The following is a 22,643-nucleotide window of genomic DNA, read 5'->3' as shown; positions in this document are numbered from 1 at the left end:
ATAAATTACAGCAGGATCTTCTATGACCCAACTCCCAGAGTATTGGAAATAAAAGCAAAAATAAACAAATGACACCTAATTAAACTTAAAAGCTTCTGCACAACAAAGGAACCTATAAGGAAAGTGAAAAGCAGACTTCAGATTGGGAGAAAATAATAGCAAATGAAGAAATTGACAAAGAATTTATCTCAAAAATATACAAGAAACTCCTGCAGCTCAATTCCAGAAAAATAAATGACCCAATGAAAAAATGGGCCAAAGAACTAAACAGACATTTCTCCAAAGAAGACATACAGATGGCTAACAAACACACGAAAAGATGCTCAACATCACTCATCAGAGAAATGCAAATCAAAACCACAATGAGGTACCATTTCACGGAAGTCACAATGGCTGCTTTCCAAAAGTCTACAAGGAGTAAATGCTGGAGAGGTTATGGAGAAAAGGGAACCTTCTTACACTGTTGGTGGTAATGCAAACTAGTACAGCCACTATGGAGAACAGTGTGGAGATTCCTTAAAAAACTGGGAATTGAACTGCCATACGCCCCAGCAATCCCACTGCTGGGTATACACACCAAGGAAACCAGAATTGAAAGAGACACGTGTATCCCAATGTTAATCTCAGCACTGTTTATAAAAGCCAGGACATGGAAGCAACCTAGATGTCCATCAGCAGACGAATAGATAAGAACGTTGTGGTACATATACACAATGGAATATTACTCAGCCATTAAAAAGAATACATTTGAATCAGTTCTAATGAGGTGGATGAAACTGGAGCCTATTATACAGAGTGAAGTCAGCCGGAAAGAAAAACACCAATACAGTATACTATTGCATATATATGGAATTTAGAAAGATGGTAACAATAACCCTGTGTATGAGACAGCAAAAGAGACAGAGATGTATAGAACAGTCTTCTGGACTCTGTGGGAGAGGGCGAGGGTGGGATGATTTGGGAGAATGGCATTGAAACATGTATATTATCATATGTGAAATGAATTGCCAGTCCAGGTTTGATGCATGATACAGGATTCTCGGGGCTGGTGCACTGTGATGACCCAGAGGGATGGGATGGGGAGGGAGGTGGGAGGGGGGTTCAGGATGGGGAACACATGTACACCCATGCAGATTCATGTCCATGTATGGCAAAACCAATATAATATTGTAAAACAATTAGCCTCCAATTAAAATAAATGAATTTATATTAAAAAATGAGTAATTTCCACGCTGGTGAGTGGGGACACAATTAGACTTGGTGCAATTTCAGACTCAAGGATTGTTCCCTATAATTCAGATCAGTACTATAAACTCTCTGCTGAAAACTGGAAGGGTATCACCTGTACCTTCCTACAGTTCTCTGTATGTCACTCTCTCCTATGAACTCTGTCTATATAGAGTCATAAATCTGTCTTCTTGGGGAGACTGTTTGTCTCTACCTAGGTATGTGTTGTATGTGTTGGAAAGTATTTCTAGAGTTGGGGCAATTGTAGAACTCTCCTTGCTTGCTCCCTGCCTCAGAAATGCATTCTCTGCTGCCAGATGTTTGATGTAAAACAATGCTCTTTCATTTGTCTTTTCTACTTTGGAGTTATTTGAGACAGGAGGATAAATGTGTCCTTTACTCCTTTATGTCAACTAAAATGGAGGAATCATGAGTGTATGTGAGAGTTGGACCATAAAGAAAGCTGAGTACCAAAGAATTGATACTTTTAAATTGTGGTGTTGGACAAGACTCTTGAGAGTCTCTTGGACTGCAAGGAGATCCAACCAGTCCATGCTAAAGGAAATAAGTCCTGAATATTCATTGGAAGGACCGATGCTGAAGCTGAACCTCTAATACTTTGCCCACCTGATGGGAAGAACTGACTTATTAGAAAAGACCCTGATGCAGGGAAAGATTAAAGGCAGAAGGCAAAGGGGAAGACAGAAGATGAGATTGTTGGGTGGCATCACCAACATGATGAAGATGAGTTTGAGCAAGCAACCTAGCATGTGGCACTCCATGATATAGCAAAGAGTTGGACATGACTGGGAGACTGAACTTAACTGATGTACAGAGGACATCAGGGAGCAGGCAGAAGTCTTTGGGGTCCAGTCAAGCCTGTGGCCCTGGTGGGAGTGCTGAAAGATTTAGGTGGAAGGGGAGGCTTCCCATCCTCTGGTGCAGGTCCTTGAATCCAAGGCAAGGAGCACATGATTTTGAATGTGTTACCAAATATTGTTTTCTAAAAAAAACAAACTAAAAAAAAAATCTGTTTTCTGCAGGAGTGAGAACTTTGACTGAATCTGTTCTCTAGATTTTACTGAGAGATGTGGAAGGGATATGGAGTGGGCTGAGTCTGCAAAAATTAGGTGACCAGCTGCTGGAGGGCCAGGCTTATGATTGACATTCTGCACTAGATGGAAAAAAAAATTCAGAAAAAAGTGTCCCTTCTGGAGTGTACATGCCAATGTATCACATGCCAATGAAACAATGTATCACATTGTTTTAGGAGATCACTTCAGTGGTGTTTTGGGGCAAGCAAAAATGCATAATGGGTGGTTTGCTTTTGTCAATTCCTGTGGGTAGTTAGATGACTAAATGTTTGGTTACTTAATTGCATGGTTGGAATTATGCTTGGGAAAGAAAACAAGATGAGGTCCACACATATTTTGACATTAAACAGCAAGCATAGGAAGGATACTAAGGCAACTATAGGTAATTTAAACATGAGGGGGCAAATGGGGAAAGATTCATTTAACAGGCTGAGATTGGACTGTACAGGTTGCCATAGTTGTTGCTATGACAAGTAGCCATAACAGCTACTTGTTGCTATGCTGGAGATGTGGGAAACTGACTTTATGACTCTCCTTGCAGTGTGATTTAAGGGGAGAAGTAGTTGAAAAGGAAAGCATGACTGGTAAGGCTGAGGAAGGGAGTATTCTGAGCCAGTAATCATTAGCTCCTGTGGGAGCCCAGAAAACAGAAGCATCGGCTCAGTCAGGTTCTGGTCAGGGTTCAGAGATAGATGTCATTTGGCTTGAATCATTATTTAGCCTTGGGGATGGCAGCCATAACCTCTAAAAAGTTTTCCTTCTTACAGGTGGTGGAATGATTCATATTTGTTCCAGACTCAGGAACTCAGAAAGCCCTCTCAGGGCCACTTGCTCTTTGCAGGCACACATGCAATCTAGAAGGTGGAATAATCACCACGGTGCCCATTTTCCAGATGAGAAAACTGAGGTTAAGATACTTGATCAAGCTCACACAGCTAAGCATGTGAAAAGCCAAGCACAAACCCAGGGTAACAGTCCTCAAATTGTTTTTGCTCCACACCCACTGGGAGTGGTGGATGGTGATCTGACACCAATGGTTAGGCAGAAGCAAGCAATATTCAGGCTTAAATTAAAGAAAGTAAGGAAAACCACTAGAACATTCAGCTATGACCTAAGTCAAATCCCTTATGATTATATAGTGGAGATGAAAAATAGATTCAAGGGATTAGGTTTGTTAGCCTGAAGAACTATGGATGGAGGTTTGCAGCATTGTATGGGAGGTGGTCACCAAAACCATCCTCAAGAAAAACAAATGTGAGAAGGCAAAGTGGTTGCCTGAGGAGGCCTTAAAAACAGCTGAAAAAATAAGAAGAGAAAGGGAAAGATATACCCAATGGAATGCAGACTTCTAGACAATAGCAAGGAGTGATAAGAAAGTTTTCATAAGTGAATAGTGCAAGATTTAGAGGAAAACAATAGAATTGTAAAGAGTATAGATCTTTTCAAGAAAAGTGGAGATACCAGAGGGACACTTCGTGGAAAGATTGGCACAATAAAGGACATAAAAGTTAAAGATCTAACAGAAGCAGATGAGATTAAGAAGAGGTGGCAAGAATGCACAGAAGAACTATACAAAAATGGTCATAATGACCAGGATAGGGATGATGCTGGGGTCACTCACATAAAGCCAGATATACTGGAGTATGTAGTCAAGTGGGCTTTAGGAAGCATCACTACAAGAAAAACTAGGGAAGGTGATGAAATTCCAAATGAGTTGTTTTAAATTCCTAAAGAATGAGATTGCAAATGTGCTGCATTCAATGTCAGCAAATTTGGAAAACTCATCAGTGGCCACAGTGCTGGAAAATTCATTTTTCTTTCCAATGCAAAAGAAAGGCAATGCCAAAGAATGTTCAACCTATCATGCCATTGTGCTCATCTCACTTGCTAGCAAGGTCATACTCAATATCCTTCAAGCTAAGTTTCAACAGTACATGAACTGAGAACTTTTAGATATACAAACTGGTTTGAATAACCAGAGATCAAATTGCCAACATCCATTGGATCATAGAGAAAGCAAGGGAATTCCAGAAAAGCATTTCCATCTGCTTCACTGACTATGCTAAACCTTTTCACTGTGTGGACTACAACAAACTGTGGAAAATTCTTAAGGAAATGGGAGTACCAGATCACCTTCTCTTTCTCCTAACAAGTCTGTATGTAGGTCAAAAGGCAGCAGTTAGAATCAGACACGGAATAACTGAAAGATTTAAAGTTGGGAAAGGAGCATGACAAGGTATACATTGTCTGGTTATGTAACTTATATGTAGGATACATCATTCAATATGCTGCTCTGGATAAATCAGAAGCTGGAATCAAGATTGCTGGGAGAAGTATCAACATCCACAGATATGAAGATGACACTACCCTAATAATAGAAAGCAAAGAAGAACTAAAGAGCCTCTCAGTGAGGAGAGGAGATGAAAAAACTAGTTTAAACTCAACATTCAAAAAACCATTCACAAAAAGGTACTCAACATTCATGGCATCCAGTACCACCACTTCATGGCATATAGATGAGGGAAAAGTGGAAAGAGTGGGCAGATTTTATTTCCTTGGGCTCCAAAATCAATATGGACCTTGAGTGCAGCCAAAAAATTAAAACACACTTGCTCCTTGGAAGGAAGAAAGGCTATGAAAAACCTGCACAGTGTATTAAAAAGCAGAGACTCACTTTGCTATAGAAGTCTGTAGTGTCAAAGCTATGGTTTTTCTAGTAATAAGGTACAGATGTGATATCTGGACCATAAGAAACAGTGAACGCCAAAGAATTGAGCTTTTGAACTGTGGTGCTTGAGAAGATTCTTGAGAGTTCCTTATACCACAAGGAGATCAAACCAGTTAATCTGAAAGGCAATCAACTTCTGACCCCTGCTGTCTCAGCTGAGGCATCTACTGAGGGCCTCCAGGTGGAAAGAACGGATGCTTCCACTGCAAAAGTGCCTAACCATGGCAGGTCCAAGCAAACAGTTTGTAGCCCCACCTATGGAGAAGCTCAGAAAGGCTGAAGTCTCTGTGTACCCTGGGTCTCCTGATACATGCGTTGCATTCTCCCCAGCAGCATTGGAGGCCAAGGAAGGGGTTGTGTGCCTTGGAGGAGGAGGATGGCTCAGGGATCCACTGGGGCCATCACTTACCAAGTAGGACTGGAAAGGACAGAGCAGGCATATGTGGTAGAGACCTGGTGACTGGGTGTGGGGCAAAAGGGAACTAGCTCTTCGTGAAGTACCTCACCCAAACTCTCCTGGAGGAGAAGCCCAGTGAAAAGTTCATCTGAGATGGGATGAAGAGAGTCTATTTCATTACCCATTATAATTCCTCTGAGTGAGGAGGTGGTGGAGTTGATGGGTTATCACAAACTCTTCCGTGGCCAGGACTATCTCCCAGTCTCTTTCTTTGGGGCTGCCTCTCCCCAGCTTCAGTCATGTAGTTCTGGAGGAAATTGGCAATCATGTTTGCTTCTGGGTCAGGGCCACAAGACCATGTAAAGCCAATCATAGGACCCCATACCCCTGCCAGCATGGCTGATCTAGGACTGTACCTGTGATCTGAGGTGGGTCATTCAGAGAACACCCTTGAACTCTGATGTCTTCAAACTTTTCTTTCCTTATTGGAGATGCCTTCAAGATATAAAACGCTAGGGCAGGTATCTTGGACTCCCTCACTAGGTGTAGAAGCCTTAAGGAAGAAAGTTGTCAGGCTAAGACCATCAAACAAGAGGGAATGAAAGAGTGAGGGTGTGAAATAGAGAACTGATGACTTCTGATTTCTTGGGTCCAGTCATTGAGATCTTTGTATTTGCTTTGAGTCTTGTGTCCTGGATTCTCAGAATCAGTTCAATGAGTCTCCCCTTTCCTTGAAGCCAGGTGGAGGTGGGCTCCTCTCAACTGTGATTCAGACTTTGTCGTAGATCCTTCCTGATCATTGTGCACCTCCCAAACACAAACAGTGGCACCTGTTTGTTTCAGCACCATTACATGTGAAACCCTTTACTGTTTATTGTAATAGGGTGTGCAGAACATCAAATACAGTTCACCAGCATCCTGGGCAGGAGTACCCTAAGTGTGATTTAGTGTTTGCTCGGAGCGGCCTTACTGATTCCTGAAAACACTCCAAGCATTTACACTGCCTGTGCCAGGGCAATCCTGTCATTTCCTCGATCCAAGACTGAGAAATACAGCCTCAGGAAGACGTCACCCAGGATCCAGATCTCTCTAGATGTCCTCACTGTGTTCTCTTGAAAGGTGGTATATCAGTAGCCTCTAGAATCCTGGGGGAGTCAGAGACACACATCAGTCATCCTGAGCCCTTACATGCGACTCCCCCCAGTATCCAGACCCGGCACAATTATTTGTTTTATTTCCCTCTTTTGGTAAGTATCAAAGGATTTTCTCATTAGCAGGGGATATGAGAATTCATCCACAACCAAAAAGGGCCAAGACATGAGGTTTACATGAGGAAGGGTGTGGGGGAGGGGAGGACAGGGAGTTGGGGATACAGAGGAATGATAAACAACAAAGTCCTACTGTAGAGCATAAGGAAATATATTAACTACCCAGTCATAAACCACATGAAAAAGAATAAGAAAAAGAATATATATTTCTGTATGTGTATAACTGAGTCACATTGCTGTGCAGCAGAACTTAACGCAACACTGAAGATTAGCCACACTTCAATAAAAATTTTAGAAAAGAAAAAGAATATCCATAGTTCTCCTCTCTCCCTGTTTCTTTCCTTCTGACTCCTGCTCCTTGTTTTCTCTGCAGAGAATGCTGGTTCTCCTGCATCCCCACAATCCATAAATTATTAATAAACTGTATTTTGTATTGGAATATAGCTGATTAACAATATTCTGAGTTTCAGGTGGACAGTAAATGGACTCAACCATATGTATCCATGTATCCTGGTCCCCAAAATAAACCGCCCATCCAGGTTGTCATATAATTCAGTGGAGTTCCCCGTGATACACAGTAACTCATTGTTGGTTATCCATCTTAAATAGAGCAGTGCCCACAACACGTTCTTGAAGACTTAGGAATTCTGGGAAGCCTCCTTCAGCCCGCATTCACCCTCTTTGGCCACTCCAGGGTTGGTTGGGTAACGTACTCTGGTTCCCCATCCCCACCGGTGAGTCCATAGCCCTCATCACCCCGAGTAAGTCCCCAGGACCCCAATGCAGAGCACCTTGGGATGCCATTTGCATGGAACCCAGTGCAGTTTTGCCTAGAACCAAGCAATCCTCCATATGGCTCCATGAGTTTACAGTTTTAGAATTCCTGAAATTCCCTCCCTTCCTCAAAGTCTTCTTTGAGCCCATCAGCCAGCTGTGAACTCCCCTAGGGAGCTGACATGAAGCCTCCACCCTGTGCTTGGGCTGAGCATTCACTGTGCACCCTTTATTCACATTAGCATCCCGCCTCCCCACAGAGGGGTCAGGTATTCCAACTCACAAAGGGGGCACCCGGCCCTAGCTAGGGGAAGATGCATCCGAGAACTAGGGTGACCATGTAATTTATCATCCAAACCAGCAAAACTGCAAGAAGGGAAGGGAGACTGTTAATCCCTATGGTGAGACAGCAAACTGGGACTGTCCCCAGCCATTCTTCTTGTCACATGACTTATTTCAGGGACTGCTAGAGCTGACTTTCCATGTTCATCCGTCCGAAGGTTCAGACTGAAGTAAAGCTCTTTGAACACTGAGGACCTGAGTGTTTCCCTCTCCTTGTGACTTCCACCATGCCAGCATGGCATGGTGTCTCCACATTTATTTCAGGATGATCAATGTCCCAGATGGCCCTTTACTCTCAATTGGTTCATCTGGCCACCCCGCCCCCCTCGCCCCCCGCCGCTCAGCAGCGTCTGCAATAGTGAGAGATAGCCTGCAGAGGGCGCCCTCCTCCCAGCGGCAGCCCAAGGATTCCTGCAAGTTCCTATTTGAGAACCACCCCTCAGGGTTCTCCCCTCACCTTGATGATGTAGGCTTGAGCTGGGACTGGGTAGTTGATGCCATGATGGTGAAGATAATAGAGGACAGGGTATTGACTGCAAAACATGAAACGTAGTGCTGTTAGAGAGAGAGGGAGAGAGTTTGGCCCTGGAGATGCTTCTTTTGTATGGAGACTGGGAGTGACCCTGGGGCATGACCCTTCACCTCGGAACCCCCTGGCATGGCGCTGATGAGCTTCTGGATGTTACTGACCAGTCTTCTTGGGCCAAAGATCAGTGATGCCCCGGTATCCACAAGGGCCTCACAGCTGCCAGAACAAGCAATAGTCTTTTCATGGAGATGCTGAGAGACAGTGTGACAAAGCAGGCATCAAGGTCACTCTGAGTCCCCCCAGAGCTGCCCCCTTCCCAACTGTCTTCTAAACAGCTCTTTGTCTCTTGCTCTCTTTTCCTTTGCCCCCGACAGGGCATCTTCCTTGACATTCTTGAATGCAGTACTTGATTACACCAGGCTCTTTTGCACCTTGACACAAGCTGGTCTTCCTTCCTAGAGGAGCCCCCTCCCCTTTGACTAGCAAATTTCTTCTCATCTTCCAGATTCCAGCTTAATTGTCATGGTTTCAGGGAAGTCTTTCTCCCGGTGTTTATCAGTCTCCTTTCTTGACAGTCTCTGTAGATACTTCCTCATGTCTAGCATGTACCAAAGTCACAGTTCACTATATGTGTGTCTCATTTCCTGTGCATCTGCCTTCTTAGATGTGCTGGCAAGTTTTATTCTCATTACCTCCCTAAAGTGCCTGGCACACAGTGGATGCCCAAGACTTCTCTGTTTAGTGTGTGAATGAAAACTGTGAACATAATGAATGAGAAACATCCAGACAGCTGTGTCTGGTGGGGAACAAATAAAGGGTCAATCACAGAGTGAAGACGGAAATTTGTGAGGGCAACAGATTCTCATAGTGGTGGGAGAGAGGGGCTCCTCTGGGAGAGGGTGTCTGCCAGCACTGCTCCTACAACCAGCTCAGATGCTGAGACCCTGGCCAGGAAATACATGACTAGCCCGCAGAAACTCCAAAGGACAGGTCAGCTTTTGTCTGAGGGTATCACACAGAATCCTATCAATTATGCCTCTTGTCCTCAGGTCACTCCTGGATCCTACCTTCCTGATTCTCTGTTATAGCCCCTGCAGTGTGCCCATGAACGTGGGGTGTCTTTTTTATTAGTTACTTTCACATCTTAAGATTTCAGCAAATCTCTCTACACTTCTCAGTCGTTGTTCCCTTAGGAGACCAGTTCTCCCCATTTCCAGTACTTTCCCTGTTTTTAAACTGACATTTATCTGTACTGAGACCTTCCTTGGTCCCAGGTAGCCTCGGACAGCTGGTCATTTTATACCTCTGTTCAGGATGGAGAAATTCTCCCTAATCCTCTGTTCACCACAGTGTAGAGTCCTCTAACCATGCTCCACGCCTCACAGGGCAATGGGTGCAATCCTCTCCCAGCTGCAAAGACCTCTCTGCACCCTTTTAGGACCCTGGTCAGAGCCCTGGTCAGAAGGCCTGGGGATTATGAACCCATGGGTTGTTTGCATATCTATCTGCTTGTGTGTTTGTTTGTATGTGTCTCTGTGAGTGCTTGTGTGTCTCTGACTAGCTATGCATGTTTATATGTGTATGTTTATATGTGTCTGCTTGTGTGCTTCGATGTGTCTATGTGTCAGTGTCGTTGTGGGTGGTGTATATGTCTGTGTGACTGTGTGTCTGAGAATGTATTGTGTGTGTCTGCCTGTGTCCATGTACAATAGCGGGAGCATCACTTGGGCTGACCCTCAGAGGGAGAGGCTTACCGGTCCATGTGTACACGCCTGTCACCCACGTGGATCAATGGTACCCAGTTGAACACTCCCTGGTAGTAGGATTTATCCACCCCACCAAACATCACCACACTGCCTTTTGCCCTGCATGTGTATAGAGAAGAGAGGGGTGGATCCTTGGAGGACAGTAACAACAGCACTGTCTGAGAGCTGTGATGGTCCACCCATCAAGGCCCTAATAAGGTCCCTATGTACAGATTCAGAAATAGCGTATAGGAGCGATTGAGATCCAGACTGAGGTTGGTTACTGGCTAATGAGTGGCACAGAGGAGGTTAGAAGCTAAGTCACCTGGCTGGGCTCCACCCACTCTATCTTCTGAAGATGCCCTACCTCCTGCGACCTGAGTGGTCAGACACATTCAGAGGACGTGGTGCTGAAGCATATTGGCTTTCTCCTTGTCCAGGTTGTCATTTTTTCAGGAAACTCAAAGCCTGGGAGTTCTAAGGGTATGGGTTCAGGGCACCCAGAGTTGGCTCCACTGGCCTGTGACCTCTACTGTTCAAAGGGCTCAGAAGGGATCCCAACAGTGCTCTCCCTGTCTTGAAATGCCTAATATTTCTTGAACAAGGGGTCCCACATGTTTGTTTTGTGTCCCACACTTTCAGTTTTCACTGGCTCCTGCTAATAGGGTACCTGGTCCTAGGCTCCCAGTGGAATGCTAATGAGGAAGGAAAGATATCCACCATCCTTCTCCTTCTTTCCTGATCAAATTCATAACAAATCATATTGCTTTTTCCTCCAACTTGTTTCCTGTTGCCTTCCATTAGTCTTCCTTCTCACTCAACCCCCTAGACCAAGTTACTGGTTTTGAGTCCAGGAGCAGGGTTGTGTTCCAATAAAACGTTATTTATAAAAGCCAGTGGTGAAGCCAGGTACAGCCCTGGGGCTATATTTATCCTGGGTTAGATTATCTCTCAGGATTCTTCTTTATCAAGTGTTCTATAATTTTCATGTACCTGAAAGCATCTTACAGCTAATTTGGAGAAAGAGATTGTCCATTTCAGACTTACTTGCTCAAGTAGAATTCAAAAACAGGCTCAGAAGTGGCACCTTGATTCTTCAGGTTGTCAAAGATGGGGATAGCTCCAAAGACGGATATGTTGGGGTAGTTCAAGCCCAAGATGCCAGCAAAAGGTGCATCCTCATATCCATATTCCACAACGCTTAGACCGAACAGCTGGTTAGTACTTTCAAGGTCCCCAATCTGTGGGAGAGAAGTGTTCCCACTTACAGATATGTGAAGTGGGGCTAGAACTGGGCTGGGGTGCATTGCCATTAAATCCTCAGAGAAGAAGTGAGGCTGGGCTCTGTCTTTGGTGGACCTCAGACGGTTAGACCAAGCTGGGAGGGGAATTTGGGTTCCATTTGTGAGAGGCTGTGAATTTTAAAACATCTGCCCCTCTGAAAAATACCACCTGAGTGAGTTAGATTGGCCTTGTGGCTTCTGTCCAGGTGGGGCAACCAAGTCAGGCCAGGACCCATTGGTGCCCCCTTGTGGACAAAATGAGTCGAGAGCAAGGTAGCCTTCTCTGGCATCACTATGACCTAATGCCAGGAATGGTCTGAATTCTCTGTAAGGTACTGTGGATTCTGCATCTGTCCAGGAAGACAGAAGCCAAAAACACAGTCTTGCTTGCAGGGATCTATGAAACTACTGCCTGGGAAATTTCCTTTTGGGGATATGTGTGTATTTGTGTGAGTGCGTATGGGAGACAAAGAGAGAGAGGGGAACTACTCAAGTACTTTGGGGAGGCAGGCCATACGTTTTATGAGATTCTCAAAGGTACCCTAGAATGAGAACTCATTTATCAGGCCCCTTGATATCTCTGGCCTCCAGTTTCCCACTCCAGATACCTGAAGCTCTTGACTGCCCCCAGGGTCCCCAGGTCAGTTTTATCCTATCCCCAATGGCACCCCACTCCAGTATTCTTGCCTGGAAAATCCCATGGATGGAGTAGCCTGGTGGGCTCCAGTCCATGGCGTCCCTAAGAGTCGGGCACGACTGAGCGACTTCACTCTCACTTTTCACTTTCATGCATTGGAGAAGGAAATGGCAACCCACTCCAGTATTCTTGCCTGTAGAATCCCAGGGACAGAGGAGCCTGGTGGGCTGCCGTCTATGGGGTCGCACAGAGTCGGACACGACTGAAGCGACTTAGCAGCAGCAGCAGCAAACACCCTACAGCAACCTCAGTCCTGAAAAGCCAACCCAGCTCCACCATTTACAACATGTGTGACTTCAGCAAGGCCCTTGCTGTCTGCACCTCAGTTTCATCATATGTCTCATGAGCTAACCACCTGCTGTGTGGGGCTGTTGCAGGATTAAACCAATTATTACCTGAAAGTGCCTGGAACAGTCTGTGAATATAAAGTGAAAGTGAAAGTGAAAGTGAAGTCACTCAGTCGTGTCCAACTTTTTGTGACCCCATGGACTGTAGCCTACCAGTCTCCTCTGTCCATGGGATTTTCCAGGCAATAGTACTGGAGTGGATTGCCATTTCCTTCTCCAGGGGATCTTCCTGACCCAGGGATCGAACCTGGGTCTCCTGCATTGTAGACAGATGCTTTACCATCTGAGCCACCAGGGAAGTCCTGGAAAGTGCCTGGAAAAGTCTGTGAATATAAAAGTGGGTGCTTTTCCCCGCTCTTCTTGCTCCCAGCAAAATGAACCTTGAACTGCTCATGGGCAGAGGAGCTGCAAGTCCACACCTTAAGTCACTCTCTGGGTTAGCTAAGCCGTTTGCTTATGTGTCACCATGGGCACTGCCTCCCCAGGGACAGGATCCTGTGGGTAAGATGGCCAATGTCTATGGGAGTTAGGCTAGGAAGGGTCTTGCCAGATGGTCCTGCATCTGTTTTGCAAGCAGAGGTCACTCCATAGCCAGTCCTGACTCAGCTTCTCTTTACATGTTACCCGAATGGTGTCATAAGCAAGAAATCCCTTCATGCTCCCAGATCCATAGGCGATCCTGAAGGTGTTTTGGGTAGGCTGGAAGGTGGAAGACTTGTAATGTCTGAACCTAACTTGTGTAATTGCAGACATAAGAGATGAGTGTAATCAGGTGCCAAGGGTGGAAACAGGGCGGCAGGGCAAGTAAAGGATGGTTCAGGTAGGGGGTGTCTGTACTTACAACAGGCTGGACTGGGACAAAAGAGGGAGGGAACCTACAAGTCAGATGAGCCTGTGTCAAAGATAACCTGGAATTCCTGAGGGCGTGTTCCAATGGTGATGTTACCCTTATATTGCATCTACAGGGAGAAGGAGGGAGTGGATTAGTCAGAACTGGCTACCCTCTATTCCCACACTGATGCCTCCCTCTGGTGTTGTATATCACTTGAGATCACTTTCCAACCACTGTGAAGCTCACAGCCTTTGATCACAGAGGTGCTTGCATTTGATTTTTTTGTTCCTGTGCTACATTGTATGCAGGATATTGATTCTATGACCAGGTGTTGAAATGGCACCTCTTGCGTTGGAAGCCCAGAGGCATAACCACTGGACCTCCAGAAACGTTGGACACCCAGGGAAGTCCTGGTGCCTTCATTTGAGAAATTTTGTAGTCTCTTCAAATGCAGCCTTAGCACCTCCTTCTCCAGGAGATCCTTCTTGATCAACCCCAGGCACTAACTCTAAACTCAGACCACATTCAATCAACACCACACAAGTGACCCTTTCACTTGACATGTATTTATTCTTTGCCTATCTCTCAGGCTGACATGGCATTCTTGAAGACAAATAAGCCCTTTTTCTGATCTAAAAACAGTAAGCACTGTGTTAGATTCTTATGGCCTTACACAGAATACAGGTTCAGCAACTTTTTCCTGCTGAGGTTCTTGCATCTGTGGAAACTGAATTACTCTGCCTAGGGATTCACAATTGCTTTGCAGTTGGTTCTACTTTCTGATCAGAGATGGTTCATTCTTCATCTGTAACTAGTTGACTCCCTTAGTTCGGAAGGAGCTGCTGCTGCTGCTAAGTCACTTCAGTCATATCCGATTCTGTGCAACCCCATAGACAGCAACCCACCATGCTCCACCATCCCTGGAATTCTCCAGGCAAGAACACTTGAGTGGGTTGCCATTTCCTTCTCCAATTCAGGAAAATGAAAAGTGAAAGTGAAGTCACTCAGTCGTGTCCAACTCTTAGCGACCCCATGGGCTGCAGCCTACCAGGCCTCTCTGTCCTTGGGTTATTCCAGGCAAGAGTACTGCAGTTGGTGGTCATTGCCTTCTGCTCAGAAGGAACAATCTCCCTCAAACTAATGACATGTCTTTGACACAGAAATGGATGTTTACCTGCCACCTAGTAATTTATGGGCCCAGTTACCAAGACCAACAGTTGAGGATGAGAGTGCCTTCTCCTCGTGTGGGGCCCCTTTTACCCAGTGTTTCTGCCTCCTGCAGGAGCCCCAGCCCCAATATCTCACGTGGCATCTCCAGATGAGCCCCAGTGCTAGGCTAGAGCACCAGGGGGCTCTGTGGAGCACCATCCTCCAAAAACACTCACATCCATGATGTTCCTCAGGGGGTGAATACCTTAGAGGTATTCTTTCACCGAACATTTGACAAAGAAAACAAAGAAGATGCTACAATTAGATGTCAGTGTTAAGGTATAACTGTCATTGTTATGGCACTGTGTACTTTCCAATCATTTTTATGAGTCACCTTATTATAAGAATTTTATGCATATTCCATGGCAAAGACGTAAGTTTGAATAAAGATTCTGTTCTGTAATGTTGGGTAAGCCATATGACCATGCGGGGTCTCAGTCTCCCCTTCGATAAAATGGTGGAATGTAATGATTCAAACCCTCCAAATAGGATATCTTGGGGATAAGTAAAGTCATGGATATAAGGTGCCTGATAAATAGGAAGTCTCAACAATGACAGCCACTAGCATTGCTGTTGCCACCACACTGTATCCTTCTCATAGAAGCTCAGGGAAGGAGCTACAAGGGGGATTCCTATCCTCTTTTACAAGGGAGGAATTTGAAATGCAAGAGGTTTGTGAATTGGCTGTGGTCACACTGCTTGCTCAGATATAAAACAGTGTATAAGTAGATCTGCCAATCTTTCTCCAAGTTGAAAGAGAAGAGAGAGTTAAAAGAAGAATCCAGGAGATAGGGAACAAGTTCAGGAAATGTAGAAAATTAAAAGAAAAGTTAAAAGAAAACACCACAGAGAGAAATACACTCACAGAGACTTCCAAAGGGATGGAGAGATAAATGATAGTGATACTGAGATGTAGACATAGACATATACCCACTGGAATAGAGAGGGAACAAAGAACATGCTAAATAAAACCTAGAAAAGTGCTATTCCGCAGGACCACACCTACATCTGCATTGACTGTGCACTGAACAATTGCAAGGAGTTCCAATTTCAATAGGTCATGACATGACTGGACCCCAGAGTTTTGCAACTATGCAAATCTACACCAAGAACCTTGGGTTCCACAGTTCCTAGAGCAAGGTACTTATCGATATTTAAGGGTTGAACTTTAAGATTGTCAGGGAAATATTCCATTCCACTCTAAACCTGATGAGTAGAAGAATAATCAGAGGAAAAGAAAAATCACAGAAAGGAAGATGATGTGGCTTACAGTCTCCATACATACATGACCCTACAATCTGAGAAGGCCACCAGGTCAAGGAACACAAGCCACTTCATGCTTATTTCCTGGCTCCAAGGACTCATGGAAGTTCAGGTTCTTAGCATGTAGTGGTGACTGGGAGCCCCTAGATATATATGCTCTGACATGCCCTAGTTTAGCCCTTTAGGTCAATAATAGTTCTTAAAAAAACACAAAGGTCTCGATAAAATCTTTACCTTCATCAGTGTCCTTGGTGAGTGGACTTTGAAGCTTTTTGGAATACAGAGAATTGAACTGTAATCTCTTCCTTGAAGCTTGGCTGGAAAATCATACTGATCTGCATGGACATCTAAGAAGATGGAGAACCTTGCCTACTTGGAGAGAAAACTGCTAAGAACATCATAAAAATGGATACTAAGGGCCATGCTCAACATTCTTGGTTTCATGTCATCTTCCTAGCCACTTTATGAGAAATGCATTGCTGTCTTCATTGGCGAGAAGATTGCTAGGAGGATAAGTTGTCAAATGGCAAAGTGAAGACTTCAGGGACAGCCCAGGGACATACAACTGGCTTTAGGTAGTGGGTCTGATGGCAGACATCAGGGGCACCTATGATGCCAGGTTGCATCAAAGATTTAGGGCAGAGCAGTACTTCAATCGCATGGTTTCAATATTGGAAGAAATGTCATATGCATCCACAAGATATTTTATACCATCCAGCAAATGTACAAGGAAGAACTGTGTGCTAGGTTCTGGGTTAAAGGCTTCAAAGTCAAAGTTGATGAAGACAAAGTAGTGTTTATCTTAAGAGACCTAGCAGTCTAGTTCACAAAGTCATGGCCTCAAGAGGTAGGAGATATGATACTAGGACTAGGTGGCCAAGTTGAACCCTGGGCCACACAGGCCTTACCCCTGGGAGCAGCCTTTCCTCTACTTCACCCATGCTGGAAAGCAGACCAGTTGGCCATGTTTTAAAAAGAATTGGAAGTTTGGATATTTATGTGTAATCTACTGATTTTAATGTTAGCAACTAAATTTTTTCCAAAAAAACAGTGGGAACAAAATCTCCACAGCGATGTGCTGGAATCAGCTTTCAGTCTCTGCAGGTTTTTATTTCTTGCCTAGAGTTGGGAGTGAAGTGGGGACAGAGAGGAATTTAATTCATGTCAGTTGATTTACAAAGACACTGAATGCATACTGAACATGTGTGTTTCGTTTCTATTTATAAAGAAAGATCATCAGGGACATACAAACCAACATAATTTAACTGCTTAAGATAAATGGATATATTTCTGATATAATCTCCCCATAGGGTCTATGTTATGAAAAATTTTGTCTGCCAAACCAAACATACAAAAAATAATTTTGAAATGTCTACCCAATCAAAGAAGACAAAACTACTGTGGCAGCCGAAGATAATCGTGTTTAATGACTCATCCAGGACTCCCAGGGCCTATTCCTGCATGAGATTTATCCATGCCTGTCCCTTGAATACAACAGGAGCCTCTCCTTTTGCCAGGTGTGTTTAGATGGGTCACTGTGACTTAGTCGTCATTTTTTCATGTTGTTTAAATTCAGTTCTGGTGGTTAAATCCCAACAGGGGGAACATGACATCACTGACAAATGACACACATATATGCCCTTTAAACTATGGTGTTGCAAAAGACTCTTCAGAGTCCCTTGGACCTCGATGAGATCAAACCAATCCACTCTAAATAAAATCAGTCCTGAATATTCATTGGAAGGATTGATGGTGAAGCTGAGGCTCCAATTATTTGCCCACCTGATGGGAACAACTGACTCATTGGAAAAACCCTGATGTTAGGAAAGATTGAAGGCAGGAAGAGAAGGGGAAGACAGGATGAGATGGTTGGGTGGCATCACCAAGTCGATGGACATGACCTTGAGTAAGCTCCGAGAGTTGGTGATGGATAGGGAAGCCTGGCATGCTGCAGTCCATGGCGTTGCAAAGAGACCGACACAACTGAAAGGACTGAACTGAAGTGAATAAATTGAGAACAAAGAAACTGATAAATCTAATTACATCAAGTTGGTGACTTGCTGCCCATAACAACACATTACTTAAGTAGCTTCAAAATTCAGAATTATGACTACATTCAGAGTGGAATATCTTCTAACTAAAAACAAAAATACTGCCCATCCAAAACAAAACAAAGAAAAACAGGAAAGAAATCTGAAACTATATTCAACAACTTATTGTTCCTCATAACTTCTGTTATTGTGACAGAATCATATGCATGTTAAAAGGTAAAAGCAAGACAATAATTAAAACTAATGTTCTGAAGGCTTCCCTGGTGGCTCAGAGGTTAAAGTGTCTGCCTTCAATGCTGGAGACCTGGGTTCAATCCCTGGGTCGGGAAGACCCCCGGAGAAGGCAATGGCAACCCACTCCAGTACTCTTGCCTGGAGAATCCCATGGACAGAGGAGCCTGGTAGGCTACAGTCCACCGGGTTGCAAAGAGTCGGACACAACTCAGCGACTTCACTTTCACTTTCACTTTCTGAAGTAAGCCTTTCAGTGGCTAGAAAAAGAGGTTCACACATAACACAAAGAAGTTTAATTCAAACCCTTCTGTCTTTAATCTTGAACTGAAAGCATAAGTTTGTACCAACTAATTATATTCCTTTTTATTTTATTTTTTAAGGAAAACGTGTACTTCCTACTCTGACCAATGTAAAGCCTACAAGCAATGACAACTTGATATCAGTGACTATTCTGAGGTCTAACATGCAGCTTCTAAATACATTTCCCATCAGACGATGCATGGATTCTTAAAGAGATGGTTGATTTCAGGACTGGGTAAAGAAATGCACAAAATAATCTTGGGAATCATGAAGGACCACAAAGCTAAGGCATTTCAAAGCCCAATGGAGACTGGACAAAAAGTTTAAGAATCCAAATGAAAATGCCAAACATCTACCAGTTTGTTGGGCAGAATGTTGTTTCTGCTTCTCAACACACTTTTTATGTTTCTCATAGCTTTCCTGCCATGAAGCAAACATCCTCTGATTTCACGGCTTCAGGCACCATCCACAGAGGTTTTAGAAGCTAAGATGAAGATATCAGTCACTGCTTCTACCTTTTCTCCTTCTATTTGCCATGAAGGATGGGGCTGGATCCCATGATCTTACTTTTTTAATATTTAATTTTAAGCTGGCTAAATGTGTCCAAATGTTAATAGGCAACATCTAATTTGTCACTGTGATAGATTGCTAGGGCATCAACTCACCATTGTGAGCGCTGAGAAAGGAAAATAATCATCAATATTTATGCTCTTTTGTTTCTATTAAGCATAGGTTATGTAACTATAAACAGTTCCAGGAAAACAAGCTAGACTGTCGATTCTGGGAGTGATAAGAGAGTGATGGGGAGCGGCTATAATACAGATGAAGCCTCACTCACTGGCCTGCAGCTCACCTCCTTCTGTGGAGGTCTGGTTCCTAATATATCAAGGACTGGTACTAGTCCTGACCCACTGTGGTGGTATTGTGGACTTCTGCTCTAAACCCAATAGTGGGACATTCTGTAAGACAATCCACCCTGCTACCGCCCAGTTTCTGAACAAATGAATGGCATAAAATTGCGAGAGGAACAGTTATTTCATCTTAAAGGAGAACAACCAAGTGCGACATATGACTACATTCTTTCAGTAAACTGTGAAAACTGCTTTTTGAGCATCAGGGAAATTTGTACATGGACTGGATATTAGATTTTAATTTTATTGGGAACAAAGTGCATTTTTTAACATCCCATTATTTTACCCCAAATACTCATTAAGTACATTTTGTGAATTGTTCATCTCGTCCCTAAAATATTTCAGGAAAAATGAATAAGAAGTAAAAGAGAGAATGAAATGAGTGTCTGTCTTGATTTAAAAACAGATCTGCATAGCTGCGATGTATTGAATTGTGTCCACTCTTGACTTCCAATGTGATGGTATTAGGAAGTGGAGTGTTTGGGAGGTACCCAGGTTGACATGGGGTTTTGATGGTGGTCCCTCATGATGGGATTAGCCTCTCCCTATTTTTCTCTTATTCTCCCTCTTCTTGTTCCCTTCAACCACCACATGTGAGAAGATAGCAAGAAGAGAAAGACTGATGCAAGTCAAGAATGTCTTCACCGGGAACTCAATTGGCCACCACTTTGATGTTGCAGTCTCCAGTCAATGACAACCGGTGGGACTAAGAGGATGGTTTTGTACTTATTGATGCCAAAATGATAAAATATAGCGTTTATGACAATCTTCTTTATTATATTTGTTATGCTTGAAACTGTTTTGTAGTAAGAAGTTTATAGAATGTCCATTTTGAAATTTCTGTCTTAGAGATACCCTGAGGAGCCCAAGATAGCAGATTCAGGCAGGTCCCCAATGAATGAGTGGTTGGAGGACCACATGCTCCTTACTCCAACTCATCTCTTGTCATCTGAAAACCATCCCCCACACCTGACAACCTTACCACCACCCACCCCCCCATCTGCATCTCCATTACCCTGCTAAGCTGAGTCAACTAGCTGGAGATGTTTGTGATTCAGAACAGGGTCTGGAAGCAGAAGGAATGTGGACATTTTTAGAAAGAATGAACTGGGCAGACCCTTCCTTGTTTCCCCTTCTTTAGTGCCATCTGCATGTGAGGGATTGGGCCTGGGTAGAGAGGAAGCCACAAGTGGGACTGCATGGATATTTGCAAGAGAAGGGAGGAGGAATTCAGAACCCAGGAACCAGGAGGTGGTCAGCTTGCACAGGATGCAGGAGGGAAAGAAGAAGCACTGGGAAAAGAATAGTGCCTACCTGAGGGTCAGATCTACCTGAGTCTTCCGGTTAAACTTGGAGGTCACATCCTTCCTGGTGGAATTCTTGCTCCATATGTGGAGGGAAGAGAGCTGTACTCACTCCTACTGAGTCACAGGGAGAGGGACAGCCTCCCCCAGAGCCCTTTGATTCCACTCTAACTGTGGGTATCATCCCAAGCCAGAGAGCAAATGGTGGGTCATCCAAAAGATGACTTACTTTAAATAGTATTTAAAATACTACAAAATTTGTCTAAGAGTCCTGGCATATCTAGTTCCTTGAGTTTTTTAGCAGAGATGATTCATCAGCCTAAATTGAGTTTCTGCTGAGGAATCTACAAACTTCCCCATGGGTAACTTCTGACTTTTAAGTACCTGATCTCGTCCCACAGAACCCAAATGATGGTAAGTTCCAGTGGGCAAGGCCTCTAAGGTCCTTGGTATCACAGCAGCTTTGTGCCAAGTGGTCTACCACTCCCAGTCCTGAGCCCAGGACCCATGAACATCACCAGACAGTTACAGCCCCCTGCCCACCAGAGGCAGCCTCAGCTTCCTCAGCAACATGCACCTCTGAGCCTCTTGTCCACTGACTGGCACTGAGCTTCAGTCTGGAACAAGTGTTCTGGAGCGAGTCCAGTCTCCCTCATCCAAGAGATGGGAAACTGAACCCTGGGTTGTATGACTAACTCTAAAGCTGCAGGTACATTAGTGAAGACTTGTGACCCAGGAACACTGGTTCTCAGACCAGAAGACTTTCAGGAAAGGAAAGATGAGAGAAAACTCCATTTCATCCACTGCTGGGCAGCTCTCAGATAGCTGCAGGCACAAGAGTGGAAATTCCTTTCCCGTTGTCCCTCAAGTCTGGTTCTGATTTTATCAGCAGACCTACCTTCTTGTAGCAGCAGGAAGGCAATACTGCAGGCTGTTTCTTCTGGGTTCCAGGCACAGTGGGGGATCCCCAGCTGTAGTGACCCTCGGAGGCCGTCGTACAGGTGGTGACTGACTCACTCACAACTCAGAATCCCCAGAGCTCCCAATCCTCATTCAGACAACACAGACCTTTGGGTGACTGGATAATATGAACCTCCATTCACAGTGAGAAGCATTCTCTTCTCAGCCTTCTGGCAACTTAGATAAGTATCTTATGTTTCCTCAGGGAATCCCTGGCTGAGAGAGGCTAAGGTCTGAGACTAGCCTGGATGCAGGGGAATATGTTCTCTTTGATGCTCCAAATAGACCTTGGAGATTCAAAGGCCTTGAGAGAATTACAATCACCCTTATGTTTTTCAGAGACTTTGCTTTATGAATCTGGTTGGAGAAAAAGGACAGAAACTCAGGCCAAGGCTGGGCATCTCTGGGTCCCAGCTGATTGTGAGTTGAGTTCCAGCCACCAGGCTTCACAGTCAGGTGCTGATATTATTCACAAGCCACCTTTGAGGAAGCAAAAGAGGAAAGAGATTTTGGGCAGAAAGCAGTGTGGTCAAAAGGCCAGGGGAATCACACGGGGCAAGATGAAACAAGAGTCATTATTTGTTTCTTTGCTCTATCAGTTCCTTGGCATTTCTACTTCTGAGAACAAGTACATGGAGATAGTCAGAGGCATTGGTGGTGCTCCTGGCACCTGATGCTCCTGGTGATAACCAGTTTGTGGACAAGACCCTGAGTCCAGAGCATATTCAGCCTTGTGATAACCCCAGGTTCTCCCTTCTTGGGAAGGCCGACATGGCTCATTGCTGCTGACTCACAAGTGAAGTATGGGATGAGGTCATGGTGGTTGACATGTAGGCCAAGTTCCAAGCATGGAAGGAAGATTGGCAGTGGAATGGTAGCCATTCTTTAAACTTGGTTACATTTGTCCTTAGCAGGGAGTACTTCCCACATCTAGAATGTTTTTCTCTCAGCTTTTTGCATATCCAGGTCCTTCTCAACATTTAGCATCGTCTCAAATGAGTCTCTCTCAGGCTTGCTTTCCCTGGCCACTCCACTCTCACAAGCATAGACCCTGATCCAAAAAGTGCCTAGACACTTCCCTCCATCAAAACAATAATTATAGTTACCAATGTGGAAAGGTGGGAGAGGGATAAATTGCCAGTTTGAGA

The 22,643-nt window shown here is 44.3% G+C and overlaps 1 pseudogene; it reads right to left on the bottom strand.

Annotated features, from left to right (window-relative positions):
• Positions 1-6,441: 6,441 nt before the first annotated feature.
• LOC147342136 (pregnancy-associated glycoprotein 1-like) lies at positions 6,442-15,810 on the bottom strand (annotated as a pseudogene).
• Positions 15,811-22,643: the final 6,833 nt, after the last annotated feature.

Source organism: Bos grunniens, chromosome 29 (assembly GCF_055505025.1).
Source record: "Bos grunniens cultivar Pamir isolate PY7600 chromosome 29, Bosgru_T2T1.0, whole genome shotgun sequence".
In the NCBI taxonomy this organism is placed as follows: domain Eukaryota; kingdom Metazoa; phylum Chordata; class Mammalia; order Artiodactyla; family Bovidae; genus Bos; species Bos grunniens.
This window is presented reverse-complemented; position numbering and strand designations above follow the sequence as displayed.